We start from the raw sequence: 18,309 nt of genomic DNA, 5'->3' as shown, positions 1-18,309 counted from the left end.
CTGTAAATCAGTACCAACTTCATAGTGCTGATGAGGCTGAAATGAGATAGTGCATGTCAAATGATTGACTCAGGGTCTGCTACATGCAGTGCTGAATACATTTCAGCTATCATCATGAGAGGAAGTACACATTATAGTTTACTCCACATTTTATGAGACATTATGACCTTGGCCAAGTAATTTAACTTTACTATGCCTTAGTATCCTCATAAGTAAAATGGGGTTAAGAATAATACTTCCATCATAGGTTGCTTTCAGAATGAGATTAATTAATGCATAGAAAATGCTTAGTGCAGTACTTGGCACAAAGTAAGTAGTCATTAACTGTTAACTACAATTATTACTTCTCGCAGTTATGTGCAATTCCCTGGACTCTTTTTTTTAATAAATTCTATTTTTTTTATTTTTCAGTTTTATTTATTTATTTATTATTTTTGGCCGTGTTGGGTCTTTGTTTCTGTGCGAGGGCTTTCTCTAGTTGTGGCGAGCGGGGGCCACTCTTCATTGCGGTGCGCAGGCCTCTCACTGTCGCGGCCTCTCTTATTGCGGAGCACAGGCTCCAGACGCGCAGGCTCAGTAGTTGTGGCTCACGGGCCCAGTTGCTCCATGACATGTGGGATCTTCCCAGACCAGGGCTCAAACCCGTGTCCCCTGCATTGGCAGGCAGATTCTCAACCACTGCTCCACCAGAGAAGCCCCCCTGAACTCTTTACTGAGGTGTAATTGACAGACAACAAACTACACATATTAAAGTGTATGAGTTGATAAAATTTGTATCCAAAATAGTCAAATTCATAGACATGAAGAATAGAATGGTGGTTGCCAGGGGTTAGGGCAGGGAGGAAAAGGGGAATTGCTAATCAACAGATATAATTCAGTTATGCAAGATGAATAGGATCTAGAGATCTGCTGTACAAAGTCATGCCTATAGATAATACTGTATTGTACACTTGAAAATCTGTTAAGAGGGTAGATCTCCTGTTAAATGTTCTTACCACAATAAAATACTTTTAAAAAGACATATGTATATAACCTTGTGCAATTATCAGCTCAGTCAAGAACATGAACGTATCCATCGGCCCAAAAGAGTTTCTTCCTGCCCCTGTGTAGCCCTCCTTCACACTCCAAGCTTGTCCCCAGGCAAACGATGATCTGCTTTCTGTCACTGTAGAGTTGTGACAGAAAAAAAAAAAAACCTGCATTTTTATACAGTTTCGTATAAATGCAATCATAGTATATACTCATTTTTCCTCTGGCTTATTTCACTCGGCATCTTTATTTTGAGATTCAGCCAAGCTGTTGGATTCTTATTGCTGAGTAGTATTCCACTGTATGGATATACCACAGTTTGTGTATTCAAGTATGTCTTCACGTATACATAGGCTTTCATTTCTTTCAAGAAAATACCTAGGTGTGGAATTGGCTGGGTCATATGGTAGCTGTATATCTAACTTGTTAAAAAACTGCCATGATTAGGGCGCATCCATACAGTAGAATGACTGAGCAATAAGAGGATGAACAATGGATATGAAAAAAAAATAGATACGTCTTAAAATAATTATACCAAGTGAAAAAGAAAATAGTGCATAGTATATGATTTCATTTTCATTATATAGTATTCTTGGGAATGCAAAATAATCTATAATGACAGAAAGGAATCAATGGTTGCCTGGGCATCAGGGGAGGGAGACTGTAGGGGCAAGAGGGACAGATTAGAGAGGGACTTAGGAATCTTCTGGGGCTGAGGTGTGTGTTAATAATCTTGATCATGGTGGTGATTTCATGAGGATATGAATATGTCAGAGGTATCAAACTGTACTTTTAGATATAGACAATTTATTTTATATCAGTGATGACTCAGTAGAGCTGTTAAAAATGTGTCACAAATAAAAATTTTCTTCAGATATCCAAAAAAAGATGTACAATGTGATTAATATAATTAACACTGCTGTATGTTATATACAAAAGTTGTTAAGAGAATAAATCCTAAGAGTTCGCATCACAAGGAAAAGATACTTTTCTCTTTTTATTTTATATCTGTACAAGATGATGGATGATCATTAAACTTATAGTGGTAATGATTTCATGATGTATGTAAGTCAAGTCATTATGCTATATACCATGAATTTATACAGCACTGTATGTCAATTATATCTCAATAAAACTGGATTAAAAAAAAAGAAAAAAGAAACTGCCGAAGTGTTTTCCAAGGAAATGGTATAATGTTACATTCCCAACAGCAATGAATTAGAGTTCCAGTTGTCCTGTGTCCTTGGCATTACTTGTTAATGCCATTATCTTTTAATTTAGCCAGTCTGATAGATACATGGTGGTTTCTCGTGGCTTTAATTTGTATTTCTCTCATGACTAGTAATATTGAGCATCCTTTCACTGTTTATTTGCTATCTAAATGTCTGAAGTATCTGCTCCAATATTTATTTTTAATTGGGTTGATGGTTTTCTCAGTACTGAGTTTTGACATTCTTGTATTCTCAGTAAGAGTCTTATATCAGATATATGCTTTGCAAATATTTTCTTCCAAATCTGTGACTTGTTTTCTCATTCTATTAACAGTGTCTTTTGAAAAGCAGATGTTTTAATTTTGATGAAATTACAATTTACTGATTTTCATTTTATTGACTGTACACTGGGTATGATATCTAAAAAATCTTTGCATAACCCAAGTTCACGAAATTTTTCTCCTATGTTTTCTTCTAGAAATTTTATAGTTTTAGATGTTACATTTAGATCTATGATCCATCCTCTGAGTTAAATTTTGTAATGGTGCAAGGGATTGAAATTCTGGTTTTATTTTTGTTTTTGTACATGGACATCCAATTGTTCCACTATCATTTGTTGAAAAACCATCTTCTATCCACCTTGCACTTTTCTCACACCTTTGTAAAAGATCAGCTGTCTATATATGTGTGTGTTTATTTCTGGACCGTTTATATTCTATTCATCTATTTGTCTATCTTAGGTCAATACCACATTGTTTTGATTGCTGTAGTTCTATAATATATTTTGAAATTAGATAGCATTAACCCTCTAACTTTGCTCTTCTCTTTCAAAGTTGCTTGCATTTATATATGAATTTTAGAATCAGCTTGTAAATTTCTTTTTTTAAAAAGCCTTCTGGGTCTTTGTAGGAATGCATTGATTCTATAGATATATTTGGGAAGAATTGGCATCCTTACAAAATGTAGTCCTTCAATCCATGAAAAAGGTATCTCTCTCCATTTATTTAGGTCTTTTTAAATTTCTCTCAGTAATGGTTTCTGTTTTCAGTTTAAAGGTTTCACTTCTTTTGTCAGATCTGTTCCTAAATGTTTTATAGTTTTTGGTCTACTATAAATGGTACTTTTAAATATTTTAGCTTCCTATAGGTCATTGCAAGTATATAAAAATACAATTGAGTTTTATATACTGGTCTTATATCTTGCAACTTGGCTAAACTCACTTATGAATTCTAGTAGCTTTTTTGTAAATTCTATTGAATTTTCAATATAAACAATCATGTCTTCTGTATATAAAGACAGTTTTACTTAATCCTTTGCAATCTGGATGTATTTAATTTCTCTTTCATGCTGGGTAGCACAAGCTAAAACCACTAGTAATAATGTTGAATAGAAGTGTTTAGAGAGGGAATTCCCTGGCAGTCCAGCAGTTAGGACTCTGCATTTTCACTGCGAAGGGTGGGCGTTCAATCCCTGGTAGAGGAACTAAAATCCCATAGGCCCCACGGTTCAGCCAAAAAGAAAAAAAAAACAAGTGGCTAGACAGTGTTGGATTTTGTCAACTTCCTGATTTCAAAATTTAGTAGAAAGCTATAGTATTCAAGACTGTGTAGTAGTCTTATGAAAATAAATCAGAAATAAACCAATCACTTATGGTTAATTGATTTTTCCTTATCGGCCATGCCGCATGGCTTGCAGGATCTTAGTTCCCTGACCAGGGATCGAACCTGGTCCCCCCAGCAGTGAAAGCACTGATTCTCATCCACTGAACTGCCAGGGAATTCCCTGGTCAATTGATTTTATTTATTTATTTATTTATTTATTTTAACATCTTTATTGGAGGATAATTGCTTTACAATGGTGTGTTAGTTTCTGCTTTATAACAAAGTGAATCAGTTATACATATACATATGTTCCCATATCTCTTCCCTCTTGCATCTTCCTCCCTCCCACCCTCCCTATCCCATCCCTCTTGGTGGTCACAAACCACCCAGCTGATCTCCCTGTGATATGTGGCTGTTTCCCACTAGCTACCTGTTTTATGTTTCATAGTGTATATATGTCCATGCCACTCTCTCACTTTGTCACAGCTTACCATTCCCCCTCCCCATATCCTCAAGTCCATTGTCAAGTAGGTCTGTGTCTTTATTCCCGTCTTACTCCTAGGTTCTTTATGACCTTTTTTTTTCCCTTAGATTCCATATATATGTGTTAGCATACAGTATTTGTTTTCCTCTTTCTGACTTACTTCACTCTGTATGACAAACTCTAGGTCCATCCACCTCACTACAAATAACTCAATTTCGTTTCTTTTTATGGCTGAGTAATATTCCATTGTATATATGTGCCACATCTTCTTTATCCATTCATCTGATAGTGAACACTTAGGTTGTTTCCATCTCCTGGTTATTGTAAATAGAGCTGCAATGAACATTTTGGTACATGACTCTTTTTGAATTATGGTTTTCTCAGGGTATATGCCCAGTAGTGGGATTGCTGGGTCATATGGTAGTTCTATTTGTAGTTTTTTAAGGAACCTCCATGCTGTTCTCCATAGTGGCTGTATCAATTTACATTCCCACCAGCAGTGCAAGAGTGTTCCCTTTTCTCCACACCCTCTCCAGCATTTATTATTTCTAGATTTTTTGATGATGGCCATTCTGACCAGTGTAAGATAATATCTCATTGTAGTTTTGATTTTCATTTCTCTAATGATTAATGATGTTGACCATTCTTTCATGTGTTTGTTGGCAATCTGTATATCTTCTTTGGCGAAATGTCTATTTAGGTCTTCTGCCCATTTTTGGATTGCGTTGTTTCTTTGTTTGTTATTGGGCTGCCTGCGCTGCTTGTAAATTTTGGAGATTACTCCTTTGTCAGTTGTTTCATTTGCAAATATTTTCTCCCATTCTGAGGGTTGTCTTTTGCTCTTCTTTATGGTTTCCTTTGCTGTGCAAAAGCTTTGAAGTTTCATTAGATCCCATTTGTTTATTTTTGTTTTTATTTCCATTTCTCTAGGAGGTGGGTCAAAAAGGATTTTGCTGTGATTTATGTCATAGAGTGTTCTGCCTATGTTTTCCTCTAAGAGTTTGATAGTTTCTGGCCTTACATTTAGGTCTTTAATCCATTTTGAATTTATTTTTGTGTATGGTGTTAGGGAGTGTTCTAATTTCATACTTTTACATGTACCTGTCCAGTTTTCCCAGCACCACTTATTGAAGAGGCTGTCCTTTCTCCACTGTACATTCCTGCCTCCTTTATCAAAGATAAGGTGACCATATGTGTGTAGGTTTATCTCTGGGCTTTCTATCCTGTTCCATTGATCTATATTTCTGTTTTTGTGCCAGTACCATAGTGTCTTGATTACTGTAGCTTTGTAGTATAGTCTGAAGTCAGGGAGCCTGATTCTTCCAGCTCCATTTTTCGTTCTCAAGATTGCTTTGGCTATTCGGGGTCTTTTGTGTTTCCATACAAATTGTGAAATTTTTTGTTCTAGTTCTGTGAAAAATGCCAGTGGCAGTTTGATAGGGATTGCATTGAATCTGTAGATTGCTTTGGGTAGTAGAGTCATTTTCACAATGTTGATTCTTCCAATCCAAGAACATGGTATATCTCTCCATCTATTTGTATCATCTTTAATTTCTTTCATCAGTGTCTTATAAGTTTCTGCATACAGGTCTTTTGTCTCCTTAGGTAGGTTTATTCTAGATATTTTATTCTTTTTGTTGCAGTGGTAAATGGGAGTGTTTTCTTAATTTCACTTTCAGATTTTTCATCATTAGTATATAGGAATGCCAGAGATTTCTGTGCATTAATTTTGTATCCTGCTACTTTACCAGATTCCTTGATTGGCTCTAGTAGTTTTCTGGTAGCATCTTTAGGATTCTCTGTGTATAGTATCATGTCATCTGCAAACAGTGACAGCTTTACTTCTTCTTTTCCGATTTGGATTCCTTTTATTTCTTTTTCTTCTCTGATCACTGTGGCTAAAACGTCCACAACTATGTTGAATAGTAGTGGTGAGAGTGGGCAACCTTTTCTTGTTCCTGATCTTAGTGGAAATGGTTTCAGTTTTTCACCATTGAGGATGATGTTGGCTGTGGGTTTGTCATATATGGCCTTTGTTATGTTGAGGAAAGCTCCCTCTATTCCTACTTTCTGCAGGGTTTTTATCATAAATGGGTGTTGAATTTTGTCAAAAGCTTTCTCTGCATCTATTGAGATGATCATATGGTTCTTCTCCTTCAGTTTGTTAATATGGTATATAACGTTGATTGATTTGCATATATTGAATAATCCTTGCATTCCTGGAATAAACCCCACCTGATCATGGTGTATAATTCTTTTAATGTGCTGTTGGATTCTGTTTGCTAGTATTTTGTTGAGGATTTTTGCATCTATGTTCATCAGTGATATTGGCCTGTAGTTTTCTTTCTTTGTGACCTCCTTGTCTGGTTTTGATGTCAGGGTGATGGTGGCCTCATAGAATGAGTTTGGGAGCGTTCGTCCTTCTGCTATATTATGGAAGAGTTTGAGAAGGATAGGTGTTAGCTCTTCTCTAAATGTTTTATAGAATTTGCCTGTGAAGCCATCTTGTCCTGGGCTTTTGTTTGTTGGAAGATTTTTAATCACAGTGTCAATTTCAGTGCTTGTGATTGGTCTGTTTATATTTTTTATTTCTTCATGGTTCAGTCTTGGCAGGTTGTGCATTTCTAAGAATTTGTCCATTTCTTCCAGGTTGTCCATTTTATTGACATAGAGTTGTTTGTAGTAATCTCTCATGATCCTTTGTATTTCTGCAGTGTCAGTTGTTACTTCTCCTTTTTCATTTCTAATTCTATTGATTTGAGTCTTCTCCCTATTTTTCTTGATGAATCTGGCTAATGGTTTATCAATTTTGTTTATCTTCTCAAAGAACCACCTTTTAGTTTTATTGATCTCTGCTATTGTTTCCTTCATTTCTTTTTCATTTATTTCTGATCTGATCTGTAAGATTTCTTTCCTTCTGCTAACTTTGGGGGTTTTTTTGTTCTTCTTTCTCTACTTGCTTTAGCTGCAAGGTTAGGTTTTTATTTGAGATATTTCCTGATTCTTAAGGTAGGATTGTATAGCTATAAACTTCCCTCTTAGAACTGCTTTTGCTGCATACCATAGGTTTCGGGTTGTCGCGTCTCCATTGTCATTTGTTTCTAGGTATTTTTTGATTTCCTCAGTGATCACTTTGTTATTAAGTAGTGTATTGTTTAGCCTCCATGTGTTCGTATTTCTTACAGATTTTTTACTATAATTGATATCTACTCTCATAGCATTGTGGTCGGAAAAGATACTTGATACGATTTCACATTTATTACATTTACCAAGGCTTGATTTGTGACTGAAGATATGATATATCCTGGAGAATGTTCCATGATCACTTGAGAAGAATGTGTATTCTCTTATTTTTGGATGGAATGTCCTATAAATATCAATTAAGTCCATCTTGTTTAATGTATCATTTAAAGCTTGTGTTTCCTTATTTATTTTCATTTTGGAAGACCTGTCTGTTGGTGAAAGTGGGGTGTTAAAGTCCTCTACTATGATTATGTTACTGTCAATTTCCCCTTTTATGGCTGTTAGTATTTGCCTTATGTATTGAGGTGCTCCTATGTTGGGTGCATAAATATTTACAATTGTTATATCTTCTTCTTGGTGGTCAACTGATTTTTGACAAGAGAACTTTGCAATGGAAAATAGTAGTTTTTTCAACAAATAGCACTGAGTCAACTGGGTATACACATGAAAAAGAAAGAAGTTGGATCCCCACTTCACATCATGTACAAAAATTAATTCAAAATGGACTGAAGATCTAAGTGGAGAAACTAAATCTATAAAACTCTTCGAAGAAAACATAGGTGTAAATATTTCTGACTTTGGTTCCTTATGTATAATAAAACAAAACAAAACAAAAAATGGAACTTCATTAAAATTAAACACTTCTGTGCTTCAGAGGACACCATCAAGAAAGTTTTGCAAATCATATATCTGATAAGGATCTAGTATCTAGAATATATAAAAAACTCTTACAACTCCACAATAAAAAGACAAACAATCCAATGTAAAAAAGGGCAAAGCGTTCGAATAAATATTTCTCAGAAGAAGATATGAAAATGGCCAATAAGCACATGAAAAGCTGCTCAATATCATTAGCCATTAAGGAAATGAAAATAATAACCACTATGAGATACCACTTCACGCTCACTATGATGGCTATAATCAAGAAGACAGAAAATAACAAGTGTTGGCAAGGATGTGGAGAAATTGGAACCCTCATACATAGCTGGTAGGAATATAAAATGGTACAGCTGGGGTTTCCCTGGTGGCGCAGTGGTTGGGAGTCCGCCTGCCGATGCGGGGGATGAGGGTTCGTGCCCCGGTCCAGGGGGATCCCACATGCCGCGGAGTGGCTGGGCCCATGAGCCGTGGCCGCTGGGCCTGCGTGTCCGGAGCCTGTGCTCCGCAGCGGGAGAGGCCGCGATGGTGAGAGGCCCGCATACCGCAAAAACAAAAACAAAACAAAAAAAACAAAAAAACAGAAGAAATGGTACAGCTGCTTTAGAAAACAGTTTGGCAGTTTCTAAAGGAGTTGAACATAGAGTTGCCATGTGACACTACAATTTCACTCTTAGTTGTATACTCAAGAAAGTTAAAAATATATGTCCTCACAAAAACTGGTACGTGAATATTTGTGCCACTATTATTCATAATAGTCAAAAGATGGAAACACCCCAAATACCCATCAGCTTACGAGTGATGTAAGCTATAACAAAATGTGTTATATCCATACAATAGATATTAGTTAGCCATAAAAAATGAAGAGCTGTTTCATGATATAACATGTATAAACCTTGAAGACATTATGCTAAGTGAAAGAAGCCTGTCACAAAAAGGTTACGTATTGTATGATTCCATTTATATGAAGTGTCCAGAATAGGCAAATCCAGAGACAAAAGTACATTGGTGGTTGGGGGAGGGGGATGGGGAGTGACTGGTTGTACAACTTTGTGAATATAGTCATAACCACTCAATTGTACAGTTTGAAGGGTTATGGTATGTGAATTATATCTCAATTTTTTAAAAAAGAATTTTTGTATAGTGAATAGCCATGGAAAAGAGAGAGTGTTTTCCTCCTGAGATGACTACCCATTATAAGGTGACAAATTCAGGATTCCTCTCTTAAGATACACCCTATTGCATGAGCAGGTATCTTTCCAGCCCTCTCTGCATCACCCTGTGGGAAATGGTGCTCAGGGACCTGGTACAAGTGCAGATACTGTAGCAAATGCTATTGTTGGTGTTAATAAACTGTCCTTTGTCTCTGACCCCAGCGTCTTTTGCCAGCATCTATGAAACTGTGCCAAACTTGTTAACTTGTACATAGGGTAAAATCTCAGACTCTTCAAAGTTCTTGACAAGGACCGTAAAATTAATTTAGTTCAACTTTCTCATTTTACATATTTCAAAGCTACATCACATAGCTATGTATTTTATTTCAAGAAAGCCAAGGAAGAAGAGATCAATAGGAAGAAAAAATTGGTTTCTTTATGGAATGCATTTATCAGCCCTTGACAACTTCGTCCTTAATTTGTTAGCATTTGTCATGCCATATTTCTTTTTATTTGTTAGACTCATATTAAAGTACCATTTTAAATACATGACTCCAAAGAGGATTCTCTGACCTTTTTTTAGTGGTATTTGCTGACCTAAAACCTTCTTCTTCCACTTGTAATAGTATCTTTGAAGGACTAAAGAGAAAAGAGATCTATAACGAAGATTCACTGGTATATGTAGAGATCTGTGATCAATTTATCCTTGGTTATCAGGAAAATGGTGGTATTATGAAAAATAATTTAGACACCATTGGATGTTTCTTGAAGTGTATCATAACTTCAGGATCACTTTTATAAAATAGGTATCTGCTAAGTGATACAGTGCTTGATAATAAATCGGTTTATTTCACTACTTCTGTACCCTGGTTCTTTTTTTTTATATATAACTATTTTATTTTTATTTTTGGCTGTGTTGGGTCTTCGTTGCTGCGTGGGCTTTCTCTAGTTGCGGCAAGCGGGGGCTACTCTTCGTTGCGGTGCACAGGCTTCTCACTGCAGTGGCTTCTCTTGTTGTGGAACACGGGCTTTAGGTATGTGGGCTTCAGTAGCTGTGGCTCATGGGCTCTAGAGCACAGGCTCAGTAGTTGTGGCACATGGGCTTAGTTGCTCTGCAGCATGTGGGATCTTCCCAGACCAGGGCTCGAACCCGTGTCCCCTGCATTGGCAGCCGGATTCTTAACCACTGCGCCACTAGGGAAGCCCCTGTACCCTGGTTCTTATATATCATTAGGGATTGTTCTAGTTCTTGGCAAACAATTCATGTATAGTTTGTTTATTTTTTAAAAAACTGTCCTTGAATTTCAGAGTTCTTACATATATCCTTGTGTTCAATGGTGGCTTAGCTTATAATATCTTATCAAAATAGATTTTTAATTTGTGTAACACACTCTGCAAGGTCATGATCATCATATTATGACAAAACGTGAACATATTTCTGCTGAGGTTTTGCTACAAATATAAACAGCACTTTACAAAGTTTTTATTAAAAAATATCTACATGGAATGGGTCTTAAGACTTTAGGCAAAAATTAACTAGATGAATAAATTTTCTTGAAAATAATAAGCTCTAATACTTTATGCAATAGTATTAATTAGGCAGTATTCTAGAGCTTAATATATTCCTTTATCTTGGTTGGGTCACCATGGGTCTAGCAGAATTTGCTCCTTCAACATTGCATCTCCTCTGTAATAATATTTAGCACATTTTATTGTACTTGCTTGTTTATATTGATTCCCCTCCTCCAGACGGCAAACTCCTCAAGAACAAGAAATGTGTTTGTCTTTCCAGCTCTAGGACCTATGCCAGTGCCTGGAACAGAGTAGGCATCCAGAAATGAACATCGATTCCCCCAGGCAAATCATACCTTTAGAAAGGTAACTCACAGTCAACTAGATTTTGCCAAAAATCCAATTTTTAAATTTATATTAGATGATATATATTTACAGGGACCTTTCTTTGTATTAATATGTGTGGAAACCTGAAATAATAACTGTTAATGGGCTGAATTGCTTATCCTCCCCAAATTCATATATTGAAGTCTTTTTTTTAATTGAAGTATAGTTGTTTTATAATGGTGTGTTAGTTTCTCGTGTACAGCAAAGTGATTCAGTTATACATACATATACATATTCTTTTTCATGTTATTTTCCATTATGGTTTATTATAGGATATTGAATATAGTTCCCTGTGCTATACAGTAGGACCTTGTTATCTATTTTATATATAGTAGTTTGTATCTGCTAATCCCAACCTTCTAATTTATCCCTCTCCCACTTCCTTTCCCCTTTGGTAACCGTAAGTTTGCTTTCTATGTCTGTGAGTCTGTTTCTGTTTCGTAAATAAGTTCATTTGTGTCATCATGTATTTAAGTCTTAACCCCTGGTATCTCAGACTATAACTGTATTTGAAGATAGGGTCTTTATAAAGGCAGATAAAATGAAATGAAGTCATTAGGGTGCGCCCTGATCCAATATGACCCATGCTCTTATAAAAAGAGATTAGGACAGAGAGACACACAGAGGGAAGACCATGTGAACACAGAGAGAAGATGGTTATATTCCAGCTGAGGAGAGAGGCCTGAGAAGAAACCGACCTTACCGATGCTTTCATCTCAGATTTCTAGCCTCCAGAATTATGAGAAAATAAATTTCCTTTTAATCCACCAGTCAGTGGCACTTGGTTAAGACAGCCCTAGCAACTAATACAATAGCTAGCAAACTAATGCAGTAACTAAAAGATTGGTTTGGTAAGTATAGAATTTTAAAAAAGAAAGAAATCTCATGGTTCTGTGGGAATATTTTATATACACTACATTAGAGCTTCTTCTCTACAGAACATATACCTTTATAGTAACCCAGTATTTATTTATTTTCTCTAGTATCTTTCCTTTATATAAATTTGCACACACACACTCACAATTCCTTATTCTCTCTCTAGGTTTCATGGTTCTTTTTTTTAACAACATAATCCCTCAGTTCCTGGGTGGAATCACAGTAGAAGTAACAGTTTATTTCCCCATCACACCTCTTATAGTCTCTAAAGCATCTTCTAACTTCTGTGTAACCAGGAGCTATCATCTGCTACTCCTGCCTTACTGACTTACTAGCACAGTATGTGAGCCAGGAAATGTATCTTAGAAAACTATTAATGATAAATGGAATTAGTGGATCAACAAAGAGAAAAGTTAGTTCTCTTATGAAATCTTATTATTCTTCAGGTTTAATTTCAGAACCAGAATTGACTTAATTTTATCACAGGAAAGGGCCTTGTATAGTAGTCTTTTCAAAGGAGGCAATTGTTTTATGATGTGATTTGTTTCCTAAAAAAATTACAAGGAATGAATAGAAATAGTCACAGCTTTCCTCAAAACAAAGTAATATGTTACAATCTTTTGAAGTTAAAGTGTGTTTCCAGCAAGAGATACCCAACTCTGGAGACCCATGTAGATAGCTGCTTTGACAAAATATAAAACCTATTAGCCAATTTCTCAGAAGAATAATATTTCTAGCCATAGCAGAATATTCATAGGCCATCAAATTTAGTTTGAGAGTACATCCCTGGGATTCCATAAGGACACAAATTAATTCTCAAGAGTAATCTATTTCACAATGAACTTCAAATTGTGTGTTTCCAAACATATAGTTATCTTTTTTATGGAGACATAGATAGAAATATTTTCTGATTGAACAGTAGACAATGGATTGACTTGAGATTTCCTTTTTTCAGGATAAAAATTATGGGAAACATGGAAATTTTTATTCCTGGAATTACTGATCAAATGAAAAACTAAACATTTAGTGACTTCAGGTAAGAGGAATTCACTAGGAAGAGCTGAGTATAAAGTGCCAGGTAACCAGTAAAATGTGAAAACAAAATCAGGGGAATTCATGAGTGTGTTGTTTTTGTTGGCTGTTGTTATTGTGTTGAGGACCACATTCAATCAGCCAAATCAATTGTTGATTTCTTTTTCATCAGGGTGCCTGTATTTGACTTAGGACCAGCTCAGAGGAAAACTGCTTTCCTCTTAGTCTTATCTGGCTCATTTTTCCTTTCTAATGACGGAAAACAGATGGTGTCATTATACTTTTGCAAAATCTCCCTATTCCCCATTTTCCCACTAGGCCTTCCTGCTAAAACTGGCAAGAAGAGAGTAGCAACTTGAAGATCACAATTCTTTGATTTCATCATCCCCAAAGCCTTTTCTCTCCATTCCACTTTAGCCAAATGTTCCCATGGTCACACCCTAGTTTGTACAAACTTTAGCACACTACTTTAGCATCTACTTCAGAATCACTTATAGAGAACTGGTTTAAAATGTGGATTCCTCATGCACCCCACTCCAATGATTCTGATTCAGTAGGTCTAAGGTGGAACCCAATAATATTCAATTTGATAAAGCCCCTCTGTGATTCTTGTGCAAGTGAATTGTTGACCACACTTAGAGGAACACAACTCTAGACAGGTGTGTATCATAGTGGGAGATAGTTGAGAGAACCCTCATTTGAAGTCCTCTGTTTTCCTTGTAAAATAGGTGAGTTTATCTTCTTTCCTGACCTTCATCCCATTAGCACACTTCTATACATCCATCAATATCCAAACCAAAGTAAAACCTTTTTAACTTCTCCCTACCCAGTTGATCAATCTTATTTTGAGTCATTAGGGTATCTCATGCATATGTTTATTATGGTTCTTATCATACATGGTAACAACTGCTTCTGTCTCCTTAAATCTTAGTGTTCCTTAGGGTTTTGTTGTTTGTCTTCCTCTTTCCTTACTCTTCACATTCCTTGGGCAATATCATCTGTGCCCATGGATTCAACTATCACCCCTTAAACTAATGACTTTCAAATCAGTAACTCTAGCTCATGTATCTCTCTGAATCTCCAGATCCATACTTCCATTGGTCTACTGGGCATCTTTACTTGATTGTTTATAGATATCCCATGTCTCAGTATCAAAAACTGAATTAGTTTTCTTCCTGTGTCCCCAACCTCTTCCCCAAACCTGTTCCTCCTCTTCTATTCTTCTGAATGGCACCACCATGTACTTAGTTGTTGAAGGCAGAAATTAAGCAATCATTAATTTAAGGAAGCAATCATTCTTCCCCCACTCCTTCCCTCATTTAATACTGTCAGACCTTTTTCTGAGATATTTCTCGAATCTCTATTCTCCACTCCCTCACTGCTACTACATTGGATAAAAGATAGTTTATTATAGTATATGGTAGTTTATGGTAGAGCCAATAGTAAATAAAGATGTTACTTGGTAAAAAGCAAGTAAGTATATGTATATGGATTCTTCAAAAAAAATCTTTCATATTTATTCCATTCCTAAAGGTGTTGAAAAGATAATTAGATAGAGGGAAGTACAGAGTAATATGTTAGCCAAATCCTCGTCTTTCATAGCATGGAGTAGATAAATAGTGTCTAAGATCGATAAATTAGGAAATGGCAGAGCAATACGTTAAAAATAGCACAAGAATACAAGTCCAGAATGTGGGAGATTCCTTAGCACAAGTGACCTGGATTATTAAGAAAAATTAAATGGCATGGGAAAATGGGATAAGGGAACTATTATAGATTATTAGAGACTTAAGAAACATACCAACATAATGCAATATGCTGATTTTGTTTAGATACTAATTTAAATAAACAAAAAGATATTTTAGGGATAGTTGGGAAAATTTGAACACAGATTGGGTACTGGATGTTATTAAGTAATTATGATAAAGGTATTGGGATTATGTTTTTAAAAATTCTCCTCAATCTTGTAGAGATACATACCAAAGTATTTATGGGTGAAAAGATACAATGTCAAATATTTGCTTTAAAATACTCCAGGTCACTCCATAAATACCAAAGTATTTATGGGTGAAAAGATACAATGTCAAATATTTGCTTTAAAATACTCCAGGTCAAACCATATACAAAAATTAGCTCAAAATGGATCATAGACCTAAATGTGAAAGTCTAAAACTATAAAAATGCTAGAAGAAAACATAGGAAAAATATTTTAAATCTTGGCTTTGGCAAAGATTTCTTAGCTATGATACCCCAAACACAATACATAAAACAACAAACTGATAAATTGGACTTCATCAACATTAAAAATTCATGCTATTCAAATGATACTGTTAGGAGGATAAAAGGACAAACCAAGCACTGGGAGAAAATCTTTGCAAAGCATATATTTGATAAACGATTGTATACAGAATATATAAAGAACTCCTAAAATTCAATAATAAGTAAACAACCTGATAATAAAATGGGTGTGAGAAAAGAGTTAGCATAGCAGGTCTTATTGCTCACTCCTCACACATCTCCAGGAGAACTTGGAGCCGTTACTGAATATTGGACACCCTTTGCGAATGTGGTATCTGGATGGTTCTTTATGTTAACGATTAAGGAGTTTATTGTGTATACCGAAACAGTGGACCATGTCATACTATCTTGTCCGGATTGCTTTGCACAAACATCAAGTTGATTACGTACAACTGACTTCATTGTTCCGTCCTGAGTTCTGGTTGCCATAGCTGGTTGCGTAGCAGGATGTATCCATGTGCCCAGCCGTCAATAAAAGCCTTGGACTCTGCGACTTCAATGGGCTTCCCTGCACAGATGTCCCTATAGTTCACAGCCAGAGAAAAAGTATGTCCTCTGGGACTCCAGATGGGAAAGAACTTGGAAAGCCTGTGCCTAACCACTCTGGACTCCACCCAGTAGATATCTTGTTCCTATTGCTTGTGCTCTATAAACTTGTTCTGTAACAGATGTTAGCCACGAGTAAAACCTGTTGCTGAGTCTTGTGAGTCCTTCTAGTAAATTAGCAAATGTGAGGGTGGTCTTGAGACACTTGAGACGATAGGAAAATAATTTGAACAGAAGCTTCACCAAAGAAGATATGAGTGGCTAAGTACATTCAGAGCTGCATAATAATATTAGTCATCTGGAAAATGCAAAATAAACCACAATGAGATATTGTTTTGTACCTTTTGGAATGATTAAAACTAGAAAGATTGATAATAATAAGTACAAGGAGGTAGAGGAATTGAAACTCTCATACACTGAACGTATAAATATGAAATGGTACAACCATTTTGGGAAAACAGTTTGGCAGTTTCTTGAAGTTCTGCACATGCCTACCACACAATTCAGCCATCCCACTCCCATATATTTACCCAAGGGAAAAGAAAGCATGCGTTTGTACAAAGGCTTCATACATGTTCATAACAGCTTTATTTGTAATATGTCAAAACTGCAAACAATCCAAATGTCCTTCTAGAAGTGAATAGATAAACTAATTGTTGTATATTCATCTATCAATGGATAACTACTCAGCAACCAAAATAAAAGAACTATGGATCCACACAATGTGGATAAATCTCAAAATAATTATACTTAGTGAAAGAAGCCAGACAAAAAGAGTACATATCGTATGATTCCATTTATTTAGAACTCTAGAAAATGTCAACTACAGTGTCAAAAGCAGATCAGTGGTTTCCAGATTGAGGAAGGGGTGTGGGGAGAGGCAGAGGATATGAGAAAACATTTTGGGGTAAGGGATATATTCCTTACTTTGTGGCGATGGTTTCATGGCTGTATACATATTTAGGAAGTTGCGAAATTGTACACTTTTTCTTTTCAGAATCATGGTGGTTGTAATGTAGCTTTATTTATTTATTTGGCTGCATTGGGTCTTAGTTGAGGCACGGGGGAATCTTTGTTGCAGCATGCGGGATCTTTTTGTTGTGGTGCACGGGCTCTTCATTGCGGTGCACGGGCTTCTCTCTAATTGTGGCACGTGGGCTCCGGAGTGTGCCGGCTCAGTAGTTGCAGAGCATGGGCTTAGTTGCCCCATGGCATGTGGGATCTTAGTTCCCCGACCAGGGATCGAACCCGAGTCCGTTGCATTGGTAGGCGGATTCTTAACCACTGGACCACCAGGGAAGTCCCTGTACATGTTTAAATATGTGCAATTCATTGTATGTCAATTATATAAAAAACATAAAACTAACAAATGCCATTTAGGAAAACCGTAGCCCAGTGTTACAAATTCCACCGTATCTCCTGTGTTCCCAGCAACCTAAATTGTTTCCTTTGCAAACAACAGAACAAAGGCATAGTGTTTCTAGGCATTGAGCAAGGAAGAGAGGAGCTGAATATTGGAGCTAAAAGTTACACTTGACCCCTGCCCCAAGGACGGGTCAGCTAAGGAGATAAAACCTGAAACTATAAGAAGCTCTAGGAAAAAAAGAGAAAGAAGGGTCTAGATGAAGCAATATTGGCAAAATGTTCATAATTTGTGTAGCTGAATGATGGGTATATGGTATTTTTAAAATAGAAAATGTGTTACTAGCTTTAGCATATGAGTTAACAGAAGAACTGAAACCCCAAACATTCAAAAATGGTTGCCTATCAGTAATGGAACTGTGGGAAAAGGGGCAGCCATTGTTTACTGATTAAATTTGTACCTACTTTGTATATTGCTTTGTTAAAAATAAAAAGTTTTGCAAAAAGTCAACATCAGACCTGTGTAAAAAAAGTGTTCTTCCCTTATGCGAAGTCACTAATTTGTTTAACTCAGTTAATGATTCATGCAGTAAATTTAGCCATTTTGATGATCACTTGATTTTTGAAAGCTGAAGTTTTTTAAAAGTTCTGATTTATTCTTATTTGTACAGTTTTGGTAGAAGAAAAGGATTCTAAAACTGGAGGTTATAAGTACTCAGATATTTGAAAGCCGTTAGGTTTTATTTAAGAATATATAATTTTGGTAAGGCTTTATGAGATGAAAAGAATTATTGACATGCTGCTTATACTTATATATATCAAATATCTTGTACTTCCAGTTGAGAGGTATTTTTATTATATTCTACATCACTATTATCCTTCTTTGCATAATGGAGAGAAAAATTTCAGGAACAGGG

The 18,309-nt window shown here is 36.0% G+C and overlaps 1 long non-coding RNA gene across 2 annotated transcripts in view; it reads left to right on the top strand.

The window, feature by feature from the left end:
- The window catches only part of LOC113609062 (uncharacterized), a 170,894-nt gene that overhangs the window by 12,476 nt on the left and 140,109 nt on the right, over window positions 1-18,309 (top strand). The window contains exons 3-4 of one of the 2 annotated variants that reach the window (XR_003428487.1): window positions 11,172-11,257; window positions 13,110-14,604. The exons of the other annotated variant lie outside the window; for it this stretch is intronic. This is a non-coding gene — a long non-coding RNA (uncharacterized LOC113609062). Of the gene's footprint in view, window positions 1-11,171; window positions 11,258-13,109; window positions 14,605-18,309 lie in introns of those variants that run through there. 2 annotated transcript variants of the gene reach the window in all.

Source organism: Aethalodelphis obliquidens, unplaced genomic scaffold (assembly GCF_003676395.1).
Source record: "Aethalodelphis obliquidens isolate GAN/ISIS:26980383/991018 unplaced genomic scaffold, ASM367639v1 scaffold54, whole genome shotgun sequence".
Taxonomy (NCBI): domain Eukaryota; kingdom Metazoa; phylum Chordata; class Mammalia; order Artiodactyla; family Delphinidae; genus Aethalodelphis; species Aethalodelphis obliquidens.
This window is presented reverse-complemented; position numbering and strand designations above follow the sequence as displayed.